Raw genomic sequence first — 26847 nt, 5'->3', positions numbered from 1 at the left:
AGGAGTCTGTTTCTCCCTCTGACCCTCCATCTTCTCATGCTCTCTCTTTCACTCATTTTCTCTCTTTCAAATAAATAAATAAAGTCTTTTTTGTTTGTTTGTTTTTTGCTTTTTGTTTTAAGATTTTATTATTTATTTGACAGAGAGAGACAGCGAGAGAGGGAACACAAAGCAGGGGAGTGGGAGAGGGAGAAGCAGGCTTCCTGCTGAACAGGGACCCCGATGTGGGGCTTGATCTCAGGACCCCGGTATCATGACCTGAGCCAAAGGCAGGTGCTTAATGACTGAGCCACCCAAAGGCCCTGCACAAAGGGAATTGAGAGGGAAATGGAGAGGCTGTGAAGTATACTGTGATTGGTCATGGCGGTTGGTGGGGAAGTTCAAGCCCAGTGATGTGGGAATTCAGACAATAGTTTGGTTAGGACGGTCTGGGGAAGGGGAATGATGGGCAGCAAAGTGTTGAGCACTTCATGTATGTAATCCCATGTCATTCTTAACCCATTCTCAAAGAGATAAATACATGTAAATTAATTTTACAAATGGAGCTTAAATGAAGAAAGTCATGTACTCAGAAAGCTGGAAGTAGAAACTGGGTCTCTGTGGAAGCAAGAATCCAGATCTTTACTACTATATTCACATTGCTTCTGAGCATTTATGAAGCACTAGCTGTGTACCAAGTACTCTGTGACACTTGCTGAACATGCTACTTATGCAATCCTCAAAGATCCTTTTGAAATAGATGTTATTAGTCCGATTTCTAGTAAAAGGAAGCTCAAGTAACTTGCGCAAGATCATATAATAAGTAAAAGGGCAAGATTTGAACCTGACTTTGTCTAGTCCCAAAACTTGGTCTCCTTTTACTGCACCCTGATGTGGTATATATACACAATGGAATACTATGCAGCCATCAAAAGAAACGAAATCTTGCCATTTGCGACAACATGGATGGAACTAGAGCATATCATGCTTAGCGAAATAAGTCAAGCGGAGAAAGACAACTATCATATGATTTCCCTGATATGAGGAAGTGGTGATGCAACATGGGGGCTTAAGTGGGTAGGAGAAGAATCCATGAAACAAGATGGGATAGGGAGGGAGACAAACCATAAGTGACTCTTAATCTCACGAAACAAACTGTGGGTTGCTGGGGAGAAGGGGGTTGGGAGAAGGGGGGTAGGGTTATGGACATTGGGGAGGGTATGTGCTTTTGGGTAAATTGGAAGGGGAGGTGAACCATGAGAGACTATGGACTCTGAAAAACAATCTGAGGGGTTTGAAGTGGCGGGGGGGGGGGTGGGAGGTTGGGGTACCAGGTGGTGGGTATTATAGAGGGCACAGCTTGCATGGAGCACTGGGTGTGGTGAAAAAATAATGAATACTGTTTTTCTGAAAATAAATAAATTGGAAAATAATTATAGGAGAAAGAGGGAAAAATCAGGGTGCAGTCTTTTGTTTTTTTTTTAAATAAGTGATTGGTAGAATACTCCTGGGAAGCAATGCAGCTCTGGACTCATTTTTTGGGAGATTCTTGATCACTACTTTAATTTGTTTGCTGTTTATGGGTCTGTTCAGGTTTTCTATTTCTTCCTGTTTCAATTTTGATAATGTATACAGCTCTATGAATGCATCTGTTTCCCCCAGATTGCCTGTTTTGTTGGAATATAGTTGCTCATAATATGTTTTTATAATTGGTTATATTTTGTTGGTATTGCTTGTGATCTCTCCTCTCATTCATTATTTTATTTATTTGGGCCCTCCTTTCCCTTTTCTTTTTCTTAAGTCTGGGCAGTGGTTTATTGATCTTATTAATTCTTTCAAAGAAATAGCTCCTAGTTTTGTCGATCTGTTCTAATTTTCTTTTGGTTTCTACTTCATTGATTTCTGCTCTAATCTTTGTTATTTCTCTTCTCTTGGTTTAGACTTTATTTTCTGTTCTTTCTCCAATTCCTAGGTACAAGATTAGGTTGAGTATTTGAGACCTTCGTGTCTCTTGAGAAAGGCTTGTATTACTATTAACTTCCCTCTTAGGACTGCCATTGCTGCATCTCAAATGTTTGAACATTTATGTTTTCATTTTCATTTGTTTTCATGAATTTTTAAAATGTTTCTTTAATTTTCTGGTTCACCCATTTATTCTTTAGTAGGATGCTCTTTAGCCTCCATGTATTTGAGTTTTTTCCAAATTTCCTCTTGTGATTGAGTTCTAGTTTCCAAGCATTGTGGTCTGAAAAGATGCAGGGTAAGATCCCATCTTTTGGTGCAGGTTGAGAACTGATTTGTGACTCAGTGTATGATCTATTCTGGAGAATGTTCCAAGTGCCCTCCAAAAGAATGTGTATTCTGTTGCTTTAGGATGGCATGCTCTGAATATCTCTGTAAAGCCCATCTGGTCCAGTGTGTCATTTAAAGCCCTTGTTTCCTTGCTGATCTTCTGCTTAGATGATCTTTCCATTGCAGTGAAGGGGTGTTAAAGTCCCCTACTATGATGGTATTACTATTGATGTGTTTCTTTAGTTTTATTAATTGTTCTATATAATTAGCTGCTTCCATGTTAGGGGCATAAATATTTACAACTGTTAGATCTTTTTGTTGGATAAACCCTTTAATTACAATATAGTGTCCTTCCTCATCTTTTATTATAGTGTTTGGCTTAAATTCTAATTTGTCTGATCTAAGGATTGTCACCCCAACTTTCTTTTGATGCCCATTAGCATGGTAAATCATTTTCCACCCCCTCACTTTCATTCCAAAGGTGTCATTAGGTCTAAAATGAGTCTCTTGCAGACAGCATATAGATAGGTCTTGCCTTCTTTTTTATTATCATTATTCAATCCAATACACTGTGTCTTGATTGGGTCATTTAGCACAGTTACATTCAGAGTAATTATTGGGAAATATGAATTTATTGCCATTGTATTACATGTAAAGTCACTGTTTCTGTATATTGTCTCTGGTCCTTTCTGCTCTATGTTACTTTTGAGCTCTCTGTTAACTTAAAGGATCTCTTTTAATATTTCTTGCACTGCTGGTTTAGTGATCACAAATTATTTTAGTTTCTTTTTGTTCCAGAAGCTTTTTGTCTCTCCTTCTATTTTGAATGACATCTAGCTAGATAAAGTACTTTTGGCTGCATATTCTTCTTGTTTAGCATCCTGAATATACCATGCCAGTCCTTTGTGGCCTGCCAGGTCTCTAGTAAAAAGTTTTCTGCCAGTCTAATGTTTCTACCCTTGTAGGTTATGGACCTCTTGTCCTGAGCTGCTTTCAGGATTTTCTTTTTGTCTCTGAGACTTTCAATTTCCACTATTATATATCAAGGTATTGATCTATTTTTATTGATTTTGAGAAGGGTTCTCTGTGTCTCCTGAACTTGGATACCTATTTCATTCTCTAGGTTAGAGAAGCTCTCTGCTACAGTTTGCTCCAATATACCTCCATCCCCCCCTTCCTCTTCTTCTGGGATCCCAATTATTTTAATATTGTTTTGCTTCATGATGTCTTACCTCTCAAAGTCTACCCCATTATGACCCAGTAGTTTTATCTCTCTCTTTTTCTCAGCTACTTTTTTCTCCATCTTTTGGTCTTCTATATCACTAATTCTCTCTTCTGTCTCATTTATCCTAACAGAGCCTCCATTTAAAAAAAAGATTTTATTTATTTATTTGTCAGAGAGAGGGGGAGAGAGAGCATGAGCACAGGCAGACAGAGGCAGAGGGAGAAGCAGGCTCCCTGCCGAGCAAGAAGCCCGATGTGGGACTCGATCCCAGGATGCTGGGATCATGACCTGAGCTGAAGGCAGCTGCTTAACCAACTGAGCCACCCAGGCATCCATAGAGTCCCCATTTTTTATTGCATCTCATCAACAGTCTTTTTTTTTTTTATTTCAAATTCATTAGATTTTTAGTTCTTTTTTTTTTCTCCAGAAAAGGATTCTCTAGTGTCTTCTTTGCTTTCATAATTGGTATTCTGTATTCTAGTTCCAACATCTTATTTATATCCACAGTGATTAGGTCCCTGGCAATCAGTACTTCTTTCTGAGGTGAGTTTTTCTCTCTTGTCCTTCTGTCCAAAGAAGACCAGGTGAATGAGAGAACAAAATACTAAAACGACAATAACAACCCCAGAGAAATATATACTAAACAAATCAGAAGAGACCTAAATAAAAGAGAGAAAATGTAATCAGGTGGACAGAACAGAACAGTGCAATACACTGGATCTGATGTGTATATTGGTCTGTTCGTTAGAAAACTAAATCCCAAAATTATAAATAAAAACTTATATGTGTACAAAAATAAAATTAAGTGCAATGAAAGGATAAAATGTAACTGTAAAAATGAAAACTAAAAGACAAAAAAAAAGGAACATAAACAGGTGAACAGAGCAATACGCTAAATACACTTTATCCTGAGTGTATTTTGGTTGCCTTGTTAGACAAAACTACATTTCTTTTTATTTATTTGTTAATTTCTTTTCAGCATAACAGAATTCATTGTTTATGCACCACACCCAGTGCTCCATGTAATACATGTCCTCCATAATACCCACCACCTGACTCCCCCAACCTCCCACCCCCCACCTCTTCAAAACACTCAGATTGTCTTTCAGAGTCCATAGTTTCTCATGGTTCATCTCCCCTTCCAATTTCCCTCAACTCCCTTCTCCTCTCCATCTCCCTATGTCCTCCATGTTATTTGTTATGCTCCACAAATAAGTGAAACCATATGATAATTGATTTTCTCTGCTTGCCTTATTTCACTCAGCATAATCTTTTCCAGTCCCATCCATGTTGCTACAAAAGTTGGGTATTCATCCTTTCTGATGGAGGCATAATACTCCATAGTGTATATGGACCACATCTTTCTTATCCATTCGTCCGTTGAAGGGCATCTTGGTTCTTTCCACAGTTTGATGACCATGTCCATTGCTGCTATAAACATTGGTATACAGATGGCCCTTCTTTTCACTACATCTGTATCTTTGAGGTAAATACCCAGTAGAGCAATTCAGGGTACAAAACTACATTTCAAAATTGTATAGAAAGAAAATTTATATACATACAAAATAAAATTAAGTAAAATTTTTATTTTTTTTCTCACCATAGCACATACCCTATCCAAAGTCCACCCAACCACTCCATCTCTCCCACCCTGCTCCCTTCCAGCAAACTTCAGTTTGTTTCCTGGGATTAAGAGTCTCTTACAGTTTGTCTCCCTCACTGGTTTCCTCTTCTTTAGTTTTCCCCTCCCTTTCCCTATGATCCTCTCTCTTGTTTCTCAAATTCCTCATATCAGTGAGATATATGATAAATATACATATATATTAAAAAATCAAAATATAAAAATAAAACTTTAAAAATTTTAAATTAAATATTTTGGAAGACTGTAAATATGAAAATTAGGGGCACCTGCATGGCTCAGTTGTTAAGGGTCTGCCTGAGGCTCAGTTCATGGTCCCAGAGTCCTGAGATCAAGCCCAACGTCAGGCTCCCTGCTCTGTGGGAAGCCTGCTTCCCCCTCTTCCAGTCCTCCTCCTTGTGTTCCCTCTCTTGTTGTCTCTCTCTGTCAAATTTTAAAAATCTAAAAAAAAAAGAAAATTTAAAAGAACTTCAACAAAAAGAGAGAGAACATGATCAGACAGGTGAAGAGAACAGAGCCATACACTAGATTCTGAGCTTAAATTGGTTTGTTTGTTAGAAGAAACTGTATCCCAAAATTGTAAAGAAAGAAAATAAGTGTGTGTGTGTGTGTGCGTGTGTATTCACACATATTTATATATATATATATATATGTATATATATATATATATACATAAATTAAATACAATGAGTGGATAGAATATAACTGTAAAGATGAAAATTGAAAAAGATTTTTTTAAGTTGAAAAAATAAGAAATTTATCTGAAAAGGAAGGAGGAAAAAAAATAAAATTGAAAGACTAAATATTTGTGAGGAAAAAATCATGAATTCTATATATTATTTTCCCCTAGCTCTAGAGTTTTGCTCTTCTCTATATTGGTAAAGTTGGTCTTAGCCAATGTTTTTACTGATCTTCTAAGGGCATTATAAGGGCCTTCTAAAGGCCTGTTGTGCCTTTTCTCAGGTGTCTTTGCTCTAGATGGAATTGTAGCACACTTGCCAGGAGGCCAGACTAAGTAATCTGCTCCAGATTGCTCTGTGTGGCTTTTGTTCCCTGAAGGCTTTCAGTAAAGCTTTAGAAGATGAAATGGCAGCCTCCCAGTCTCCAGTCCTGGTGCCAAGTGTGTGGGACCCCACTCCTCAGTAGGCTGCCGGGGAAAAGCAATCAATCACTTCTGACTGTCTGGTCTCTGTCCATACTCCCTGTTCTCCCAGGCTGTGATTTCTATCTGAGGCACATGACCCCATTTTGAGTCTCCAAACCCTATACACTCCTGCAGCACACACTTACATTGCTCCTCCCTGGGGGAGGGACAGGCAGTGTCATGGTTGTTCTGCAATTTTCTGGGCCATGCTCAGGGAAGTTACCCCACCATGCAATGGTTCAGGGTTTACGGCAACCCTGGCTGAGAACCCACTCTTCAGCTCTTTCTTTTTAGCTGGCTTCCCTGCTCTGATGTCTGGGAGTTCTGCCACACTCAGGCACCCCTGGTCTTCCTGTGACCCCAAGGATCCTGAGACCACACTATGCCACCTAGGATTCTGTTCCACTTCACCACCCAAGCACCTCTCAGGCCAGGAAGTCTCTCACTGGAGCAGACTTCTAAATGTTCTGATTTTTCCCTCCACTGCTATATCACTCCCTGGTGCTGGCTGCTTGAGACTCCCTCCTCCATAATATATTTTCCCATATATCACCACAGATTCACTTCTCCACATCTCCTACCTTGCCAAAAGTGGTCACTTTTCTATTCATAGAGTTGCAGCTATTCTTTTTTTGGCTCTCCTGTTGAGTTTTTGGTGTTCAGGATCATTTGGAGGAATTCCTGGGATCAGATAAAACTAAGGTCTCCTACTCCTCTGCCTTCTTGGACGAATATCTTTTTATTTATTTATTTATTTTATTAAACTTTCTAAAATTTTTTTATAAACATATAATATATTTTTATCCCTAGGGGTACAGGTCTGTGAATCACCAGGTTTACACACTGCACAGCACTCACCATAGCACATACCCTCACCAATGTTCATAACACCACCCCCCTCTCCCAAACCCCCTCCCCCTGGCAACCCTCAGTTTGTTTTGTGAGATTAAGAGTCACTATGGTTTGTCTCCCTCCCAATCCCATCTTGTTTCATTCATTCTTCTCCTACCCCCTTAAGCCCCCATGTTGCATCTCCACTTCCTCATATCATGGATATCATATGATAGTTGTCTTTCTCCAACTGACTTATTTCGCTAAGCATGATACCCTCTAGTTCCATCCACATCATTGCAAATGGCAAGATTTCATTTCTTTTGATGGCTGCATAGTATTCCATTGTGTATATATATCACATATTCTTTTTTTTTCAAGATTTTATTTATTTATTTGACAGAGAAAGATTACAAGTAGGCAGAGAGAGAGGAGGAAGCAGGCTCCCCGCTGAGCAGAGAGCCTGATGCAGGACTCGATCCCAGGACCCTGAGATCACGACCTGAGCCGAAGGCAGCGGCTTAACCCACTGAGCGACCCAGGCGCCCATATATCACATATTCTTTATCCATTCATCTGTTGATGGACATCTAGGTTCTTTCCATAGTTTGGCTATTGTGGACATTGCTGCTATAAACATTTGGGTGCATGTGCCCCTTTGGATCACTACGTTTGTATCTTTAGGGTAAATACCCAGTAGTGCAATTGCTGGGTCGTAGGGTAGTTCTATTTTCAACATTGTGAGGAAACTCCAAGCTGTTTTCTAGGGTGGTTGCACCAGCTTGCATTCCCACCAACAGTGTAGGAGGTTTCCCCTTTCTCCACATCCTCGCCAGCATCTATCATCTCCTGAGTTGTTAATTTTAGCCATTCTGACTGGTGTGAGGTGATATCTCATTGTGGCTTTGATTTGTATTTCCCTGATGCCGAGTGATATGGAGCACTTTTTCATGTGTCTGTTGGCCATCTGGATGTCTTCTTTGCAGAAATGTCTGTTCATGTCTTCTGCCCATTTCTTGATTGGATTATTTGTTCTTTGGTTGTTGAGTTTGCTGAGTTCTTTATAGATTTTGGACACTAGCCCTTTATCTGATATGTCGTTTGCAAATATCTTCTCCCATTCTGTCGGTTGTCTTTTGGTTTTGTTAACTGTTTCCTTTGCTGTGCAAAAGTTTTTTATCTTGATGAAGTCCCAATAGTTCATTTTTATCCTTGCTTCCCTTGCCTTTGGCGATGTTCCTAGAAAGATGTTGCTGCGGCTGAGGTTGAAGAGGTTGCTGCCTGTGTTCTCCTCAAGGATTGTGATGGATTCCTTTCTCACATTGAGGTCCTTCACCATTTTGAGTCTATTTTCATGTGCGGTGTAAGGAAATGGTCCAATTTCATTTTTCTGCATGTGGCTGTCCAATTTTCCCAACACCATTTATTGAAGAGGCTGTCTTTTTCCATCGGACATTCTTTCCAGCTTTGTTTAAGTTTAGTTGACCGTAGAGTTGAGGGCCTATTTCTGGGCTCTCTATTCTGTTCCATTGATCTATTTATCTGTTTTTGTGCCAGTACCATGCTGTCTTGATGATGACAGTTTTGTAATAGAGCTTGAAGTCCGGAATTGTGATGCCACCAACTTTGGCTTTCTTTTTCAATATTCCTTTGGCTATTCAAGGTTTTTTCTGGTTCCATATAAATTTTAGGGATATTTGTTCATTTCTTTGGAAAAAATGGATGGTATTTTTATAGGAATTGCATTAAATATGTAGATTGCTTTAGGTAGCATAGACATTTTCACAATATTTATTCTTCCAATCCAGGAGCATGGAATATTTTTCCATTTCTTTGTGTCTTCCTCAATTTCTTTCATGAGTACTTTATAGTTTTCTGAGTAAGATTCTTAGCCTCTTTGGTTAGGTTTATTCCTAGGTACCTTATATTTTGGGTGCAATTGTAAATAAGATTGACTCCTTAACTTCTTTTTCTTCTGTCTTGTTGTTGGTGTAGAGAGATGCAACTGATTTCTGTGCATTGATTTTATATCCTGACACTTTACTGAATTCCTGTACAAGTTCTAGCAGTTTTGGAGTGGAGTCTTTTGGGTTTTCCACATATAATATCATATCATCTGTGAAGAGTGATAGTTTGACTTCTTCTTTGCCAATTTGGATGCCTTTAATTTCCTTTTGTTGTCTGATTGCTGAGACTAGGACTTCTAGTACTATGTTGAATAGCAGGGTTGATAATGGCATCCCTGCCATGTTCCTGACCTTAGTGAAAAAGCTTTCAGTTTTTCTCCATTGAGAATGATATTTGCGGTGGGTTTTTCATAGATGGCTTTGATGATATTGAGGTATGTGCCCTCTATCCCTACACTTTGAAGAGTTTTGATCAGGAAGGGATGCTGTACTTTGTCAAATGCTTTTTCAGCATCTATTGAGAGTATCATATAGTTCTTGTTCTTTCTTTTATTAATGTATTGTATCACATTGATTGATTTGCGAATGTTGAACCAACCTTGCAGCCCTGGAATAAATCCCACTTGGTCGTGGTGAATGATCCTTTTAATGTACTGTTGAATCCTATTGGCTAGTATTTTGGTGAGAATTTTCGCATCTGTGTTCATCAAGGATATTGGTCTGTAGTTCTCTTTTTTGATGGGATCCTTGTCTGGTTTTGGGATCAAGGTGATGCTGGCCTCATAAAATGAGTTTGGAAGTTTTCCTTCCATTTCCATTTTTTGGAACAGTTTCAGGAGAATAGGAATTAGTTCTTTAAAAGTTTGGTAGAGTTCCCCTGGGAAACTTACTGGCCCTGGGCTTTTGTTTGTTCGGAGATTTTTTAAAAAATATTTTATTTATTTATTTCTCAGAGAGATAGAGAGCGAGCACATGCAGACAGAGTGGCTGGAAGAGACAGAGAGAGAAGCAGGCTCCCTGCTGAGCAAGGAGCCCAATGTGAGACTCGATCCCAGTACACTGGGATCATGACCTGAGCTGAAAGCAGCTGCTTAACCAACTGAGCCACCCAGGCATCCCTGTTTGGAGATTTTTGATGACTTTCAATCTCCTTACTGGTTATGGGTCTGTTCAGGTTTTCTATTTCTTCCTGGTTCAGTTGTGGTAGTTTATATGTCTCTAGAAATGCATCTATTTTTTCCAGATTGTCAAATTTATTTGCATAGATTTGCTCATAGTATGTTCTTAGAACTGTTTGTATTTCTTTGGTGTTAGCTGTGATCTTTCCTCTTTCATTCATGATTTTATATATTTGGGTCCTTTCTCTTTTCTTTTTGATAAGTCTGGCCAGGGGTTTATCAATCTTATTAATTCTTTCCAAGAACCGGCTCCTAGTTTCATTGATTTGTTCTATTGTTTTTTTGTTTGTTTGCTTCTTTTTCATAGATTTCTGCTCTGATCTTTATGCTTTCTCTTCTCCTGCTGGGTTTAGGGTTTCTTTCTTGTTCTTTCTCCAGCTCCTTTAGGTGTAGGGTTAGGTTGTGTACTTGAGAACTTTCTTGTTTCTTGAAAAAGGCTTGTACCGCTATATATTGCCCTCTCAGGACTGCCTTTGCTGTGTCCCACAGATTTCAAACCGTTGTGTTTCATTATCATTTGTTTCCATGAATTTTTTTCAATTTTTCTTTAATTTCTGGGTTGACCCATTCATTCTTTAGAAGGATGCTCTTTAGTCTCCATGTATTTGGGTTCTTTCCAAATTTCCTCTTGTGATTGAGTTCTAGCTTCAGAGCATTGTGGTCTGAAAATATGCAGGGAATAATCCCAATCTTTTGATACCAGTTGAGACCTGATTTAGGACCCAGAATGTGATCTATTCTGGAGAATGTTCCATGTGCACTAGAGAAGAATGTGTATTCTGTTGCTTTGGGATGAAATGTTCTGAATATATCTGTGATGTCCATCTGGTCCAGTGTGTCATTTAAGGCCTTTATTTCCTTTTTGATCTTTTGCTTGGATGATCTGTCCATTTCAGTGACTCGAGTGTAAAAGTCCCCTACTATTATATTATTATTGTTGATGTGTTTCTTTGATTTTGTTATTAATTGGTTTATATAGTAGGCTGCTCTCATGTTAGGGGCATAGATATTTAAAATTGTTAGATCTTCTTGTTGGACAGATCCTTTGAGTATGATATAGTGTCCTTCCTCATCTCTTATTATAGTCTTTGGCTTAAAATCTAATTGATCTGATATAGGGATTGCCACCCCTGCTTTCTTCTGATGTCCATTAGCATGGTAAATTGTTTTCCACCCCCTCACTTTAAATCTGGAGGTGTCTTCGTATCTAAAAGGAGTTTCTTGTAGGCAACATATAGATGGGTTTTGTTTTTTTATCCATTCTGATACCCTGTGTCTTTTGATTGGGGCATTTAGCCCATTAACATTCAGGGTAACTATTGAGAGATATGATTTTAGTGCCATTGTATTGCCTGTAAGGTGACTGTTACTGTATATTGTCTCTGTTCCTTTCTGATCTACCACTTGTAGGCTCTCTCTTTGCTTAGAGGACCCCTTTCAATATTTCCTGTAGAGCTGGTTTGGTGTTTGCAAATTCTTTCATTTTTTGTTTGTTCTGGAAGCTTTTTATCTCTCCTTCTATTTTCAATGATAGCCTAGCTGGATATAGTATTCTTGGCTGCATGTTGTTCTCATTTAGTGCTCTGAATATATCATGCCAGGTCTTTCTGGCCTGCCAGGTCTCTGTGGATAAGTCTGCTCCCAATCTAATATTTTTACCATTGTATGTTACAGACTTCTTTTCCCAGGCTGCTTTCAGGATTTTCTCTTTGTCACTAAGACTTGTAAATTTTACTATTAGGTGACGGGGTGTGGGCCTATTCTTGTTGATTTTGAGGGGGGTTCTCTGAACCTCCTGGATTTCAATGCTTATTCCCTTTGCTATATTAGGGTAATTCTCTCCAATATACCTTCTGCTCCCCTCTCTCTTTCTTCTTCTTCTGGAATCCCAATTATTCTAATGTTGTTTTGTCTTATGGTGTCACCTATCTCTCAAATTCTCCCCTAGTGGTCCAGTAGCTGTTTGTCCTTCTTTTGCTCAGCTTCTTTATTCTCTGTCATTTGGTCTTCTATATCACTAATTCTTTCTTCTGCCTCATTTATCCTAGCAGTGAGAGCCTCCATTATTAATTACACCTCATTAATAGCTTTTTTTATTTCAATTTGGTTACATTTTAGTTCTTTTATTTCTTCATAAAGGGCTTTTATATCTCCTGAGAGGGTTTCTCTAATATTTTCCATGCCCTTTTCGAGCCCAGCTAGAACCTTGAGAATCGTCATTCTTAACTCTAGATCTGACATATTACCAATGCCTGTATTGATTAGGTCCCTAGCCTTGGGTACTGCCTCTTGGTTTTTTTTAGGTTTTGTTTTTGTTTTTGTTTTTTGTTTGTTTGTTTATTTTTTGTGGTGAATTTTTCTGCCTTGTCATTTTGTCCAGATAAGAGTATATGAAGGAGAAAGTAAAATACTAAAAGGGTAGCAAAGACCCCAGATAAATACACTTTTAACCAAATCAGAAGAGACCCCAAATCATGGGGGAGAGAAAGGGGATAAAAATGGGCTCAGAAAAAAAAAAGAAAAATTTTAAAAAGGAAAATGAATAAAGAAAAAATATAAAAAAGAATATATATATATATATATATATTAGACAAGCTAGTTAAAAAATGTTAAAAAAAAAGAAAAGGGTAAAAGTTAAAAAAATAGCAGTAGAAGGAAAATAATTTGAAAAAAAATTAAATTAACTGCAAGACTAATGAATCATGGGGAGAAAGCCATGAGTTCAGTGCTTTGCTTTCTCCTCCTCTGGAATTCCACTACTCTTCCTTGCTATTGAACCTGCTTGGTAGGTGAACTTGGTCCTGGCTGGATTTCTTGTTGATCTTCTGGGGGAGGGGCCTGTTGTAGTGATTCTCAAGTGTCTTTGCCCCAGGCGGAATTGCACCGCCCTTACCAGGGGCTGGGCTGAATATTGTGCTTGGGTCCACTTTCAGGAGCTTTTGTTCCCTGAATGCTTTCCGTAGAGTTCCAGAGGATGGGAATGAAAATGGTGGCCTCCCAGTCTCCAGCCCAGAGGAACCGAGAGCTGAGGGCCCCACTCCTCAGTGCTCCCTCAGAGAATAGTGCTCAATAACTCCCATCTCCCTGGACTCCAGCCATGCTCTGAGCTCACCCAGGCTGTGACCGGTTCAAGGTAACCCCGAGCTGAGAGCTCACTCCTCAGGTCTGTCTCTGTAACTGGATTTCCCGTTCTAATACCTGCAAGCTCTGCAACACTCAGACACCCCCGATCCTTCTGTGACCCTGAGGGACCTGGGGCCATGCTGACCCCATGTGGGCTTCACCCCAGTTAAGCCTCCGGAGTGATGTCCCTCAGTGGAACAGACTTTTAAAAGTCCCATTTTTGTGCTCCATTGCTCCGCCCCTTGCGGGGAGCCGGCCCCTCCCCCCACATTCTATCTTCCTGTCACTTTGGATTCACTTCTCTGCCAGTCCTACCTTTCAGAAAGAGGTTGATTTTCTGTTTCTAGAATTGCTGTTCTTCTTCTCTTTGATCTCCTGTTGGATTTGTAGGTGTTTGCAATGTTTAGATAAGCTATCTAGTTGATCTCCTGCTACCTGATGTAACCTCAGCCTGTTACTTCTCCACCATCTTGACTCCTTCTTCTTGGATGAATATCAAGGCAGCTTTTGAGGTCCCATAAATGTTCTTTACCTTGATCCAGGCAGTTTTTATAATCGTGTATACATATGTAAAAATGAATTGAGTTCTACACTGAAGATTTGTGTAACCTGCTTTCTTAAAGTTATACCTCAAAATAAAAGAATGGGGAAAAGATAGAGTACTCAATTATTGTTGTTGGGATTATTAATAGAGTAAAAAATAGTTTTTAAGCTTCTTTTGTTTTTAATTTGCTGGTTCTCCGCAAGACAGCACCCCTCTACAAGAGCAAGTCCTGATTTGCTCAACACAGATGGCCTTTGGCCACATGCCCCAGTCTGATTTTCAAGCTCACCACCTGCCATTTCTCTACATAGTCATTATGCCCCATTTAAGTATTTTTTGGAGGCATCCATGTAGCTACATGATCACAATAATATGTGATAACTGCTGTGACAAAATCATTTTTTTCAAAAATTAGATACGAATCCCTGGTAAAGAATCTGCGTGGCCAGATCAAAGGATGAGCGTAAATTTGCTAAATCTAAAATACATGCAGTCTATCTTTTTTGTTTTTTTTTTGTTTGTTTATTTTTTGTTTGTTTGTTTTTGTTTTTTTTTAATTTATTTATTTTCAGAAAAATAGTATTCATTATTTTTTCACCACACCCAGTGCTCCATGCAAGCTGTGCCCTCTATAATACCCACCACCTGGTACCCCCAACCTCCCACCCCCCCCGCCACTTCAAACCCCTCAGATTGTTTTTCAGAGTCCATAGTCTCTCATGGTTCATCTCCCCTTCCAATTTACCCAAAAGCACATACCCTCCCCAATGTCCATAACCCTACCCCCTTTCTTCCAAACCCCCTCCCCCCACATGCAGTCTATCTTTGTTTCAGAGTCAAAACCTTAACATCTGGGGATGTTTTTTGAATTTTGACCCCTAGACGTTTTTAAAAAGGATGTTCTTGAGTTGCCAGTATCAAGAAGGGGACATTCTTCCTCCATTTAAAGAACCTCCACACAACTCTACAGATAAAAAGGCAGTCTATTTTCTATGTATTGTTGTCTATTGCTATTTATTTTTTTTCCCAATTTATTTATTTTCAGAAAAACAGTATTCATTATTTTTTCACCACACCCAGTGCTCCATGCAAGCCGTGCCCTCTATAATACCCACCACCTGGTACCCCAACCTCCCACCCCCCCCCGCCACTTCAAACCCCTCAGACTGTATTTTTTTTTATTCTTTCACATTACTGAACACCTTACCGTATCCTAAGTCCTGTGTTGCCACTTGGAATGAAAAATAAATGATGTTAATTCCCTGTCCTCAGGTAGTTCGCACAATGCAGAGGAAACAAACACAATTAACCACAAAGTCAGTAGAAGTAGTTCAGGAGCCACAGAGGGCTGGGGATGGGGGCGTAAGAGATGGTTTCTGGGAATAGGTGATTTTCAAAGTGATGATAGTTGAATGGGAGATGGAAACCTTAAGTGTAGAGTATACTGTTCCTAATAAATACTAGCACAAGCAATGTCAAAGGATGTTAGCATGATGCTACCATAGAGGTACCAGATACCTAAAGTGCTTTGAGAATGATGAAAAGGGAAGAATTAATTTGCTCAGTCACAACTAGAAAGTCTTGCTGCACCCTTTCCCCCCTCATCTAGAAAAGATTGCGTGAAGCTAGAGTGAAAATGTGGTTTGCACAGACAACCAGCAGATGGCGCCCACTCCTCATCCAAGCACAGTTTGGTAGGATCCCTCCAAGGTTTACCACCCAGGGAGGAGTCAAATACAGATGCCTGCCTGGGCCAAACCCACTTATTGACCTACACACACACACACACACACGCACACACACACACAGCACATACCCTAACAATTTTGTACCCACTACCCAGAGAACAAGAGGAAACAGCCATGGTGAACAAAACACCACATTTGCTTTCATTTTACAGAAGAATGTAACTTCTGCACTTTTTCTTTCAGAGAATTTATTATAAAAAAAAAAAAGTCTACTGAATGCCAAAAAAATACAAAGAACTAAAAACAGTAATGTATTTCAGAATACTAAGGAAAGTGGACCTATAATTAGGACTACAGGAAGCAGCCTCGGTGGGTGAAAAAAATCAACACTGGGAGCCTGATATTCACTGAGCCCCTATTTCTCAACTTATAAAGGGGTCATAACACCCTCCCATAGGGGTTGACAAGATTGACATGTGGTAGTGCCCATTTGTGCCCAGCAGGTAAGAGCTACTCATGATCCCCATGACTCCTCTTCTACATCCCTCTAGCCACATAGTTCTCCTTGTTGTATCCTTTTTAAAAAATAGGCTCTACTCTACCTGTTACTGAATTAAATAAGTTTTTCATCTTTCTACAGCCTGATTTTTCATCTATAAAAATGGTTATTAAAAGTTATCAATCTCTAAAAGTTAGTGTGAAGCTTGAAGAAGTTAATACAATACTCAGAAGAATGCCTGATTCATGTAAACTCTCAATAGGACAACTAGCCCATATGGTACCTTTGTGACAATTAGAGAAAGATGTCCCTTTCCTACGACACTAATTCCACATCCAAAAGTTGTCAAATTTCACTAGTTTATTTGAACAAGACAATTTACTACCACTTCCTGGAAAATTGTCATAATAAACACAAATAGATGATGTCTTCACTGGAGATTGCATCGCTTTATATATGGTGTCTTTGCACAGTGCACAACCTACACATCTGTACAAAAAGGATCTGACACTCAGGAATATCAGCTTTAAATAAAAGGGCTATGCTGGATATTTTACAGAGCCTGCCCTGTGTAATCTCATTTAATAAACAATGGAATCGCTGGATTCATTCTCCAAGCGGGTTGCTTTGGGTTCTTTCTCAAAGAATGGTGCATCCACCTACAAATGGTGGGTTCTTGTTGTATTTTACATTGGTGAGGCACACTCTTCCTGGGGCATTTGCACTGGCTGGAATGTTCTTATCCATGATATCATCTTGGCTCACTGCCTAACCCCATTCAAGTATTTGTGCAAAGGTAGGCTTCTTAATAAAGCAGATCTAACCAGTCCATTTAACTGGCAACTTAGCCTCTATCTCCACTACATACACTCCCAGTCCTCTCAAATTATGTCTATTTTTATAACCATTCTCACCTTCTAACATTTCATATAATTTATTTATATATTAAGTTTATTGTTTACTGCCTACTCTCTCCCATCTCCAGTTTTGCATGACTGTTTTTATCTATTCTGTTCACTGCTATATCCCTAGTGCCAATAACATTGACAGGGACATAGTAAAGGTTCCATAAATATTTACTGGTTTTGTGAATAAATGCATACATGAATGACTTCCATCTCTGAGAATCAAGTCTTTTCATTCATCAAACAAGGCTGAGCTAGTGTTAAGAGGAAACCTCTTATAAGATGGAGCCAGTGGAAGGGGAAGCCCTGCACCATGACAGGCTGTTTTCCAAATGGCTGTCAAAAATATTCAGATGGGAGGAGTGAATGACTGCATCAGACACATTGTTTTGGACCCAAGGGTTGTCCTCTGCACAGAGGGGCACAAACATGCTGGAAAGGAGCATCAGGCCATGGAGGGTAAAGCAGGGCCTGTATCTTTGGGGATTAGCATCTATTGCTATATTATATGCTACTATACTCCAGGTACTCAGAAATCAATAAAGTTTGCCCCTTGCTCTGGAGATGCCGACAGTCAGCCTTTGTCTTTTGGAGATGGTCCAACCTGGATTTAAACTCCAGCACCACCACCACTGAGTTATGATCTTGGACACATCACATAATTTCTCTGAATCTCATCTGGGCATCTGGGTGGTTCATTTGGTTCACCAGCCAACTCTTTTTTTTTTTTTTATCGCATCTAAAAGGACATTTTATTTTTTTTTATTTTTTTTTCCAATTTATTTATTTTCAGAAAAACAGTATTCATTATTTTTTCACCACACCCAGTGCTCCATGCAAGCTGTGCCCTCTATAATACCCACCACCTGGTACCCCAACCTCCCACCCCCCCGCCACTTCAAACCCCTCGGACTGTTTTTCAGAGTCCATAGTCTCTCATGGTTCATCTCCCCTTCCAATTTACCCAAAAGCACATACCCTCCCCAATGTCCATAACCTTCCCCCCTTCTCCCAACCCCCCTCCCCCCAGCAACCCACAGTTTGTTTCGTGAGATTAAGAGTCACTTATGGTTTGTCTCCCTCCCTATCCCATCTTGTTTCATGGATTCTTCTCCTACCCACTTAAGCACCCATGTTGCATCACCACTCCCTCATATCAGGGAGATCATATGATAGTTGTCTTTCTCCGCTTGACTTATTTCGCTAAGCATGATACGCTCTAGTTCCATCCATGTTGTCGCAAATGGCAAGATTTCGTTTCTTTTGATGGCTGCATAGTATTCCATTGTGTATATATACCACATCTTCTTGATCCATTCATCTGTTGATGGACATCTAGGTTCTTTCCATAGTTTGGCTATTGTGGACATTGCTGCTATAAACATTCGGGTGCACGTGCCCCTTTGGATCACTACGTTTGTATCTTTAGGGTAAATTCCCAGTAGTGCAATTGCTGGGTCATAGGGCAGTTCTATTTTCAACATTTTGAGGAATCTCCATGCTGTTTTCCAGAGTGGTTGCACCAGCTTGCATTCCCACCAACAGTGTAGGAGGGTGCCCCTTTCTCCGCATCCTCGCCAGCATCTGTCATTTCCTGACTTGTTGATTTTAGCCATTCTGACTGGTGTGAGGTGATATCTCATTGTGGCTTTGATTTGTATTTCCCTGATGCCGAGTGATATGGAGCACTTTTTCATGTGTCTGTTGGCCATCTGGATGTCTTCTTGGCAGAAATGTCTGTTCATGTCCTCTGCCCATTTCTTGATTGGATTATTTGTTCTTTGGGTGTTGAGTTTGTTAAGTTCTTTATAGATTTTGGACACTAGTCCTTTATCTGATATGTCGTTTGCAAATATCTTCTCCCATTCTGTCAGTTCTCTTTTGATTTTGTTAACTGTTTCCTTTGCTGTGCAAAAGCTTTTGATCTTGATGAAATCCCAAAAGTTCATTTTTGCCCTTGCTTCCCTTGTCTTTGGCAAGGTTCCTAGGAAGATGTTGCTGCGGCTGAGGTCGAAGAGATTGCTGCCTGTGTTCTCCTCAAGGATTTTGATGGATTCCTTTCTCACATTGAGGTCCTTAATCCATTTTGAATCTATTTTTGTGTGTGGTGTAAGGAAATGGTCCAATTTCATTTTTCTGCACGTGGCTGTCCAATTTTCCCAACACCATTTATTGAAGAGGCTGTCTTTTTTCCATTGGACATTCTTTCCTGCTTTGTCGAAGATTAGTTGACCATAGAGTTGAGGGTCTATTTCTGGGCTCTCTATTCTGTTCCATTGGTCTATGTGTCTGTTTTTGTGCCAGTACCATGCTGTCTTGATGATGACAGCTTTGTAATAAAGCTTGAAGTCCGGAATTGTGATGCCACCAACTTTGGCTTTGTTTTTCAATATCCCTTTGGCTATTCGAGGTCTTTTCTGGTTCCATATAAATTTTAAAATTATTTGTTCCATTTCTTTGAAAAAGATGGATGGTACTTTGATAGGAATTGCATTAAATGTGTAGATTGCTTTAGGTAGCATAGACATTTTCACAATATTTATTCTTCCAATCCAGGAGCATGGAACATTTTTCCATTTTTTTGTGTCTTCCTCAATTTCTTTCATGAGTACTTTATAGTTTTCTGAGTATAGATTCTTAGCCTCTTTGGTTAGGTTTATTCCTAGGTATCTTATGGTTTGGGGTGCAATTGTAAATGGGATTGACTCCTTAATTTCTCTTTCTTCTGTCTTGTTGTTGGTGTAGAGAAATGCAACTGATTTCTGTGCATCCTGACACTTTACTGAATTCCTGTATAAGTTCTAGCAGTTTTGGAGTGGAGTCTTTTGGGTTTTCCACATAGAGTATCATATCATCTGCGAAGAGTGATAATTTGACTTCTTCTTTGCCGATTTGGATGCCTTTAATTTCCTTTTGTTGTCTGATTGCTGAGGCTAGGACTTCTAGTACTAGGTTGAATAGCAGTGGTGATAATGGACATCCCTGCCGTGTTCCTGACCATAGTGGAAAAGCTTTCAGTTTTTCTCCATTGAGAATGATATTTGCAGTGGGTTTTTCATAAATGGCTTTGATGATATTGAGGTATGTGCCCTCTATCCCTACACTTTTAAGGGTTTTGATCAGGAAGGGAAGCTGTACTTTGTCAAATGCTTTTTCAGCATCTATTGAGAGTATCATGTGGTTCTTGTTCTTTCTTTTATTGATGTGTTGTATCACATTGACTGATTTGCGGATGTTGAACCAACCTTGCAGCCCTGGAATAAATCCCACTTGGTCGTGGTGAATAATCCTTTTAATGTACTGTTGAATCCTATTGGCTAGTATTTTGGTGAGAATTTTTGCATCTGTGTTCATCAAGGATATTGGTTTATAGCTCTCTATTTTGATGGGATCCTTGTCTGGTTTTGGGATCAAGGTGATGCTGGCCTCATAAAATGAGTTTGGGAGTTTTCCTTCCATTTCTATTTTTTCGAACAGTTTCAGGAGAATAGGAATTAGTTCCTCTTTAAATGTTTGGTAGAATTCCCCCGGGAAGCCATCTGGCCCTGGGCTTTTGTTTGTTTGGAGATTTTTAATGACTGTTTCAATCTCCTTACTGGTTATGGGTCTGTTCAGGCTTTCTATTTCTTCCTGGTTCAATTTTGGTAGTTTATATGTTTCTAGGAATGCATCCATTTTTTCCAGATTGTCAAATTTGTTGGCGTAGAGTTGCTCATAGTATGTTCTTATAATAGTTTGTATTTCTTTGGTGTTAGTTGTGATCTCTCCTCTTTCATTCATGATTTTATTTATTTGGGTCCTTTCTCTTTTCTTTTTGATAAGTCTGGCCAAGGGTTTATCAATTTTATTAATTCTTTCAAAGAACCAGCTCCTAGCTTGGTTGATTTGTTCTATTGTTTTTTTGGTTTCTATTTCATTGATTTCTGCTCTGATCTTTATGATTTCTCTTCTCCTGCTGGGCTTAGGGTTTCTTTCTTGTTCTTTCTCCAGCTCCTTTAGGTGTAGGGTTAGGTTGTGTACCTGAGACCTTTCTTGTTTCTTGAGAAAAGCTTGTACCGCTATATATTTTCCTCTCAGGACTGCCTTTGTTGTGTCCCACAGATTTTGAACCGTTGTATTTTCATTATCATTTGTTTCCATGATTTTTTTCAATTCTTCTTTAATTTCCCAGTTGACCCATTCATTCTTTAGAAGGATGCTGTTTAGTCTCCATGTATTTGTGTTCTTTCCAAACTTCCTCTTGTGGTTGAGTTCTAGCTTCAGAGCATTGTGGTCTGAAAATATGCAGGGAATGATCCCAATCTTTTGATACCGGTTGAGTCCTGATTTAGGACCGAGGATGTGATCTATTCTGGAGAATGTTCCATGTGCACTAGAGAAGAATGTGTATTCTGTTGCTTTGGGATGAAATGTTCTGAATATATCTGTGATGTCCATCTCATCCAGTGTATCATTTAAGGCCTTTATTTCCCTGTTGATCTTTTGCTTGGATGATCTGTCCATTTCAGTGAGGGGAGTGTTAAAGTCCCCTACTATTATTGTATTATTGTTGATGTGTTTCTTTGATTTTGTTATTAATTGGTTTATATAGTTTGCTGCGCCCACGTTGGGGGCATAGATATTTAAAATTGTTAGATCTTCTTGTTGGACAGACCCTTTGAGTATGATATAGTGTCCTTCCTCATCTCTTATTATAGTCTTTGGCTTAAAATCTAATTGATCTGATATAAGGATTGCCACTCCTGCTTTCTTCTGATGTCCATTAGCATGGTAAATTCTTTTCCACCCCCTCACTTTAAGTCTGGAGGTGTCTTCGGGTTTAAAATGAGTTTCTTGGAGGCAACATATAGATGGGTTTTGTTTTTTTATCCATTCTGATACCCTGTGTCTTTTGATTGGGGCATTTAGCCCATTAACATTCAGGGTAACTATTGAGAGATATGATTTTAGTGCCATTGTATTGCCTGTAAGGTGACTGTTACTGTATATTGTCTCTGTTCCTTTCTGATCTACCACTTGTAGACTCTCTCTTTGCTTAGAGGACCCCTTTCAGTATTTCCTGTAGAGCTGGTTTGGTGTTTGCAAATTCTTTCAGTTTCTGTTTCTCCTGGAAGCTTTTAATCTCTCCTTCTATTTTCAATGATAGCCTAGCTGGATATAGTATTCTTGGCTGCATGTTTTTCTCGTTTAGTGCTCTGAAAATGTCATGCCAGCTCTTTCTGGCCTGCCAGGTCTCTGTGGATAAGTCAGCTGCCAATCTAATACTTTTACCATTGTATGTTACAGACTTCTTTTCCCGGGCTGCTTTCAGGATTTTCTCTTTGTCACTAAGGCTTGTAAATTTTACTATTGGGTGACGGGGTGTGGGCCTATTCTTATTGATTTTGAGGGGCGTTCTCTGAACCTCCTGAATTTTGATACTCGTTCCCTTTGCCATATTGGGGAAATTCTCCCCAATAATTCTCTCCAGTATACCTTCTGCTCCCCTCTCTCTTTCTTCTTCTTCTGGAATCCCAATTATTCTAATGTTGTTTCGTCTTATGGTGTCACTTATCTCTCGAATTCTCCCCTCATGGTCCAGTAGCTGTTTGTCCCTCTTTTGCTCAGCTTCTTTATTCTCTGTCATTTGTTCTTCTATATCGCTCATTCTTTCTTCTGCCTCATTTATCCTAGCAGTGAGAGCCTCTATTTTTGATTGAACCTCATTAATAGCTTTTTTGATTTCAACTTGGTTAGATTTTAGTTCTTTTATTTCTCCAGAAAGGGCTTTTATATCTCTGGAGAGGGTTTCTCTAATATCTTCCATGCCTTTTTCAAGCCCGGCTAGAACCTTGAGAATTGTCATTTTGAACTCAAGATCTGACATATTACCAATGTCTGTATTGATTAGGTCCCTAGCCTTCGGTACTGCCTCTTGTTCTTTTTTTTGTTGTGAATTTTTCCGCCTTGTCATTTTGTCCAGCTAAGAGTATATGAAGGAGCAAGTAAAATACTAAAAGGGTGGCAACAATCGCAGGAAAATATGCTTTAACCAAATCAGAAGAGATCCCAAATCGTGAGGGGGGATTTCTCCCCCCTCACGATTGGGTGAGGGATCTCCTCTGATTGGGATCTCCTTTGATTGGGATCTCCCAATCTCTTCTGATTGGGATCTCTTCTGATTTGGGGATAAAAAGAGGTTCAAAAAGAAAGAAAGAAAAAAAAGAAAAAAAGAATTAAAAAAAGAGATTGAATTAAAAATTCAATCAAGAATTTAAAAACGAATTAAGAAAAAAAAGATTGAAGAGATTAGGATCTCTTCTGATTTGGGGATAAAAAAAGGTTCAAAAAGAAAGAAAGAAAAAAAAGAAAAAGAATTTAAAAAAAAGAAAATGAATAAACAAAAGTATAAAAAAGAAAAATATATATATTAGATAATCTAGTTAAAAAACGTTAAAAGAGAAAAGGGTAAAAGTTATAAAAAATTTTAGCAGAAGAAGAGAAAAAAAATGAAAAAGAAAAAAATTAAATTAACTGCAAGACTGAAAAATCACAGGCAGAAAGCCATGAGTTCCGTGGTTTGTTTTCTCCTCCTCTTGTGGAATTCTGCTGCTCTCTCCTTGGTATTGAGACTGCACTCCTTGGTAGGTGAACTTGGTCTTGCCTGGATTTCTTGTTGATCTTCTGGGGGAGGGGCCTGGTGTAGTGATTCTCAAGTGTCTTTGCCCCAGGCGGAATTACACCGCCCTTACCAGGGGCCGGGCTGAGTGATCTGCTCGGCTTTGCTTTCAGGAGCTTTTGTTCCCTGAGCGCTTTCCGTAGAGTTCCGGAGGACGGGAATACAAGTGGCGGCCTACTGGTCTCCGGCCCGCAGGAGCCGAGAGCCCGGGGCCCCGCTTCCCTGTGCGCCCTCAGCGAACAGCTCCCAGTAACTCGCGTCTGCCCAACCTCCAGCCGCGCTCCGAGCTCACCGAGCCTGCGACCGGTTCAAGGCAACTCCGAGCTGTGAGCTTACTGTCGGCTCTGTCTCTGCAGCCGGCTTTCCCGTTCCAATATCCGCAAGCTCTGCGACACTCGGACACCCCCGATCCTTCTGTGACCCCGCAGGACCTGAGGTCACGCCGACCCCGTGTGGGCTTCGCCCCGGTTTAGCCTCTGGAGCGATGTCCCTCAGCGGAACAGACTTTTAAAAGTCCTGATTTTGTGCTCCGTTGCTCCGCCGCTTGCCGGGAGCCGGCCCCTCCCCCCGGGGTCTATCTTCCCGTCACTTTGGATTCACTTCTCCGCCAGTCCTACCTTTCAGAAAGTGGTTGTTTTTCTATTTCTAGAATTGCTGTTCTTCTTCTCTTCGATCTGCCGATGGATTTGCAGGTGTTTGCAATCTTTAGATAAGCTCTCTAGCTGATCTCCTGCTAGCTGAGGTAGTCTCAGCCTGCTACTTCTCCACCATCTTGACTCCTCCCTCACCAGCCAACTCTTGATTTTGGCTGAGGTCATGATATCTGGGTTCTGGGATTGAGCCCCTAGTAGAACTCCACACTCAGCAGGAGTTTGTTGGGAATTTCTCTCTCTCTGCCCTTCCCCCTGCTCTCTCCCTCTCCCTCCCTCTCTCATATATATATATATATATATATATATATATATATATTTTTTTTTTTTTCAACAAAACTCAAGCACAATAAATGCAAAGAACACTATGCCAAGGGACTTCATAATCAAATGCTTAAAACCACTGATGAAGAAAAAAATAGCCGGGAAAAAATACACTATTTACAGAGGAAAAAAGAGAAGAGTGACCGCAGCCTTCTCGCTAGAAATGATCCAAGCCAGAAGAAGGTGGAACATCTTTAAATTACTAAGAGAATAACTTTCAACCTAGAACTTTACACCCAATATAGATCTCTTTCAAAAATGAAGAAGAATTAAGGACATTTTAAGACATTCAAATGCTGAAAGAATTTATTGCCAGCAAATGTGAACTCCAAGAGAGGTTAGAGGAAGTTTTCTGGCAAAAGGAAAAGGAGCTACACAACAGAATGAAGAGCACATGAAATGGTAATTGTGTAGGATCATAAGAAAACACTTTTTTTAAATTATTTGAATCTCCCTTTTTAATTTAATTTTGTTAACATACAGTGCAATATTGGTTTCTGGAGAATTCAGTGACTCATCACTTACATACAGCACGCAGAGGTCATGACAAGTAACCTCTTGAATCTCTTTTAAAGTGGCACAGTAACATGGAATACTGAAAACCTAAAAACTTACAGCACTAGGGAGGGCTCCCGAGGAGTGCCCATGGACCAGTCAAAGCAACCACCCAGCAGGGGGAGCCTATGGACTTCAGGAAAGACACTGCTAGCCAACAGCCTGGCCTTCCGGGATTAGACTCCCATGGCCAGGTATGATAGAGTCTCCAACAGCAACAGAGGTGGAATCCTTCAAGCATAGATTATAAAACCTGAATGGATGGCCTTTTGGGAACCTGGTCTTCATCTAGGCTTTCCCACTGATTTGCTCCGAAGTGAGATTTTGGGAACCTATGTCTCTGAGTCTCAGCTCTTCATTTGTAAAACAAAGAGTGAGACTAGGTAATGTCTAAGGACCTTTCCATTTCCCAAGCTCTGAAATTCCTTGGCCAAATACATTGTGTAATTTTTTCACTTAATTCTTCATTCCAACCCCCAAAGCAAGAGAGGGAAATAATTACCCCGATTTCACAGATGAAGAAACTAAGACCCAGCGATGTTAGGAAACTCACCTAACGTCAAACATGTGGGGCTGGCATTTGAGCCAAAGGCCATGCTTGTCTTGAGGCATGTTGCCCTGTATCAGGGGCTCCCATGCAGGCTTCCATGTGCTCTGCAAGGACCCCACCCCACCCCCATGGAGAACACCTCTATCTGCTCTTCACTCCTCAAAATCAAACTCTAACCTGGGAGGGCTCTTGCCCATCAAGTCCAACCCTCTCATTTTACTTATGAAGCAGTTAATTCAAAAAGATTTTTAAATATTTACAAGCTTTCATACCTTCCAGTTCAGTTCCTTTAACAGTCCACTCCAATAAGAATATGGCTTAATGATAGTTCTCCTTCTCATACCGGGACAGAACTTCAGGGTTTACGCATAACTACCAAAGTATTATCTCAGTTCCTCACGGCACATGTAAATAGTAAGAATGAACTTTTTAAATACCCATTCTATAGATGTAGATAAGTCAGCAAAATTTAATAAGAACTGTAACCTTACTCTCCCAAATCTAATCCCCTTCTTTTTTGTTACACTTGTTTTCTTCCAAGTCACTCTACCATCAAAGTCTGTGATAAGCAGTGTGTGTGTGTGTGTGTGTGTGTGTGTGTGTATTTATCATGTTTATAATTAGAGGAAAATGACCCCAAAAATGCTCAAAATGAGACCAACTGGATGGAGCACTGGCAAGTGGTACCTTGAGCAAGGATCCTTCTTCTTCTGCTGAGACCAACACCCAATATCCAGGGCTTTCAGAGGGCCCCTCCTCTGCCTGCATCCTCTCATGAAGTGAGCTAGGCCATTGCCTCTGTGCCCAGCTGCACAGCAGAGCAGCACTGTGCTCTGTGGACCAGGTCTTCCATTCAACCTCCCCCAGAGCAGGCCCTAGCCCAGCCTCACCTCCCAGCCTTCTCTGGAAGTCAGGAAAGATCCAGGGAGAAGCAGGGGGGCCCCTTACACTCTTCTCATCTTTAATGAAGAAAAGATACAATCACCTCTTAGCTGCTTGGACCTAATTAACACCTGCCCAGTTTCGGTTGCTGATTAAGGGTACCCTCCCTAGCCAAGGCTCCTATTGGAAAATCTGCTGCAACTTTCTAGAGGTGGGACAATGAGGTTAAGGTCAGTGCAGGAACAGAGATCCCTCCTGTTTGAGTTCTTCTAAC

Source organism: Neovison vison, chromosome 2, assembly GCF_020171115.1.
Source record: "Neovison vison isolate M4711 chromosome 2, ASM_NN_V1, whole genome shotgun sequence".
NCBI classification, from domain to species: domain Eukaryota; kingdom Metazoa; phylum Chordata; class Mammalia; order Carnivora; family Mustelidae; genus Neogale; species Neogale vison.
The sequence above is the reverse complement of the archived record's forward strand: the minus strand, read 5'-3'. Positions refer to the sequence as shown.